The sequence below is a fragment of the Juglans microcarpa x Juglans regia genome, chromosome 3D (genome assembly GCF_004785595.1).
Source record: "Juglans microcarpa x Juglans regia isolate MS1-56 chromosome 3D, Jm3101_v1.0, whole genome shotgun sequence".
Classification (NCBI taxonomy): Eukaryota; Viridiplantae; Streptophyta; class Magnoliopsida; order Fagales; family Juglandaceae; genus Juglans; species Juglans microcarpa x Juglans regia.
The window spans coordinates 39,773,665-39,776,411 of NC_054598.1; positions in this window are offsets into that span (position 1 = coordinate 39,773,665).

Below are 2,747 nucleotides of genomic sequence, written 5' to 3' on the forward strand. Positions count from 1 at the left end.
TCTTCTCTTCTCCTCATGTTCCTCCTCTTCCTCTTCAGACTCTCACTTCAATGATCCTCCTGCTTTGGGTCCCACCATTCTCCAATTGCTTGCTTGGGGGTGACAAGTGGTGGGTGCCCATATGTCCGAGCATCTCTTCTCTGATCTCTGCCATCTTCTTCCTCAGGTGGTGATAGTCTTCAGTTCTGTGTCCTTCTGCATTGTGGGACAACCATCACTTCTGCACTGTAAGAGAGGTTTGTGCTGCTGAGTAGCTGGTCCACAGACAACGATCCCCCCATTTTCTTGTATTTGCCCATGAGGCTGCGCAGCTCGTTGATCATCCTCTTGCGTTCTTTGTCTTCGGGCAGTACCCTGCTAGCATTTGTGATTCCTCCTCCATCCATTCAGTCCGACTTGGTTTGGCGCCTTCTCTAAACTCGGCATTTTTTTTTCAACTCCTCGTTCTCTCGTTGGAAGGCCTCCATAGTTGAGGCCATTTTCTTCAGGCATTCTTCCATTTATGCAAACATTCATTCTATGTCTGTCGATGTAACTTACTACTCAAGGGTTGCTTGGGAATGTGTCGTGGCTAGCATACAATAGGCACGATGATGCTATTAGATCAAAATAACTATCGATCCCATAGTGACGCCAATTGTTAAAACGTGTTTTGTAACCACCAGCTCTGAATCACATTGGGTACCTGTAAAAGAAGAGAAAGAGATGGTCCGGTGTGTTCGTGACACATCTGATGCCAGAGTTAGAATATTTGTCCATTAGATAAGAGAGAGAGAGCTAAGAGTTTGTTTAGAGTGATTAACCTGTCTCCTTTGCTTGCTCCTTCTTATTTATACTCCTGTCCCCTTAGGGATCATTGGCTTCTCTATCACTGTAATGATCACCCATTGTTTCAAATGACATGACATTGCATTTAATGTGGCTGTTCTTGTCAGCGACAGGAACTCAATGCTTTGTGCTGGCTATTTGACGTCGTATTTCCCTCATTAATGCGGCGCATCTAAGTGTATGTTATGTGCTTCTCCCTTCCTAGGCTGGCTTGGGTTTACTCCCTTTCATTTCTTGGCCCGCCAAGTCATAGGCCTCATGTTTCGACGATGTGGATCGAGCCTGGGCTAGCCTGGCTCGACTGGGTACAAAAAACTCATTTCCAAAAATACTTTCGCAAATAATTTAGGAATGAACCATATATCCCATATTTAGGAATCTACTGTTTCAAATATCAAAACTTTCTTCAATAAAATAATAGGTCGATTGTAGAGTTTTTTTTTTTTTCCAAAAGTTAAATCCTTTTACTGAAATGTAATTAAGAAACTCTTAGGTTGTGTTTGATTGTTGAATCAAATTCAACTCATCTCAAGTCAATCATTGATGAAACCTACTACTTTTCAACTTTTTATAAAAAAGTTAAACTCATTTTAACATACCTCATACATTTCAATCTAAAATGTTAAACCCATTTCAACCCAAAAAAGTTAAACTCATTTAATTGGGATTCACAAAATATTACTATTTATAAATCAACTCAATTCATCTCATGAGCATTAGTAGTGGCCTAGCCAAAGTTTGGCCAAACTTTGACTATAAAATTCACTTTTATAAATTTAGCTAGTCACTTTTCAACAATACCAAATAACAAATTCTCCAAATCTATCACTATTATATTAAAATGTTAATTTTTATATTTTCATTTATTTTAATTCTAAGTGTAATTGAAATATCTATCAATTTCTCAATACATGGATCACATTGTATGAGTCTTCACATGATGATTCCTCAAACATACCAATTATCAAAACTTTTTATCAATCTCAGCACAACTGAGATTTACCACTTTCAGGGTCTCAGGGTAATAAAATATATATATAGGTAGAGAAATGGACAAACTATAAGATAAAAGGATATATGTGGACAAAGATGATCGAAACCCAGAAACCTATTGACGATGATCGAAATTCAAAAACCCATTTCCCACACAGAGCATCACCATCAACCCAGTTAAAGAAAAGAAGTAAAAATGAAATCAGAATAGCAGGCGGGAAGAGCAATTTTTTTATGCCTAAAATAAGATTTGGCCAATGAAAATAATTTTGGTTAAAAAAACTGTAGATATATTAAGTCTATTATAATTAGTTTTTATGCAACCTAACTAAATTCTAGATTGATTCCACAACTAATACTCTTAACATCTAAGCGTAGCCTGTAATTAGATGTGAATCTATGAGAGCATTAGGGCTTGTTTGGAAAAAAGTTTCAATTCCAAAATTCTCATCTCATCTAATCTCCTTCCCAAATATTACTTAAATACAAATACTTTTAAACTAACTATTACAACTTTTTAAAACTAATTATTACACTTTCTCAAACTAATCATTATAACTTTATCAAACTTTTAAATAAAAATAGAAAATAATTCAATTTTTTCAAATCTCTAAATAAAAATAATTTTAAAAATTATATTTTAACAATATTTAAACTTTATAATTTTTTTTATTCATTTTTTTTCTCATTTATCAAAATCCCATAAAACATTTATTTTTATTAGTTAAAATCTCATAAAACATTAAACTCAAACAATCTCATTTTTATTCTGAATAATATATATTAATATTATTTATAAAATTATCCAATTATGCCACTCTCCAAAGTTCAAAATTGTCCTGTGTGCGTAATGAAAGTGCAATCGGTAACTATAGATGTGATGTTACGTTATTTTACAACAGGATAAACAACCAGGCCGCGCCCTC